Source organism: Octopus bimaculoides, chromosome 17 (assembly GCF_001194135.2).
Source record: "Octopus bimaculoides isolate UCB-OBI-ISO-001 chromosome 17, ASM119413v2, whole genome shotgun sequence".
Taxonomy (NCBI): domain Eukaryota; kingdom Metazoa; phylum Mollusca; class Cephalopoda; order Octopoda; family Octopodidae; genus Octopus; species Octopus bimaculoides.
In genome coordinates this window covers 28,211,509-28,212,393 of record NC_068997.1, presented here as the reverse complement: position 1 = coordinate 28,212,393, position 885 = coordinate 28,211,509, and positions in this window count along the sequence as shown.

Here is an 885-nt window from a genome sequence, read left to right as displayed (position 1 = left end):
GAGCAACAGACTCAAGGTAAATAGTTTTTCTCTCTCCATTTTCAGGAATCTGTGACAGGATTTAAGAAAGGTTAAGACATGGAGAGAAAGTGGAACTGACGACAGGCATATTCAGAGAATGAACGCTTAGCTCAACAACACAAACTCTCACCAGAATATTCTATGACCAACTGATACATGTAATAAATAAATATTCTGGAGGAATATAGATCTTCTCAGACAACTGCCTTCAGTAGATGACACATTTGGAGTGGAAATGATGTAGGACCAGACTAATTTTATCTTTCTCTTTTCTTCAAAATTCTTACACTGGACACAATTTGTAAATCCTTGATCTAATATTCCATTCAGTTAGGAAAAAAAAAGTGGTTAAAAAAAAAACATTTTACTTATGTATGAGCACCAGTTGGCCTTTCAGTAAATAAACATTCAAAAACTTATAAAAGCATAAAAAATCTGTAATGTGAAAATAAAAATTAAAATCAAACTTATTAAAATTTAGTAATTTATAAAATCAAACTTTGAAGAGGATTTCTTTGAGTTCTTAAGAATTAAAATATTCACCAATGTTAGTTGTTGGTTATCCTCAAAATCAGTCTTGGCTATTTTTTTTTTTTTAGCCACGGCCGACATTTTTTTTGCATTAGACTTACACTGGTCAATATATCCTTCTTTTTTATAAGACAGTAGGGTGTGCTTTGAAGGAATTTGATTACTATTTCTAGCAGGTCAAATGACTGTTTAGAGAGTCTGTCATTGACAAACTGTTAGTTAATTAGATTGAGTCTCTGAAACAGCAATTGCAGGCACTAAGTGCCTTGTAAAGTGGCTGCACATGGGATTGTTATAACAGACTGACTGAAATTTAAGCCAAATTTGGAAAAA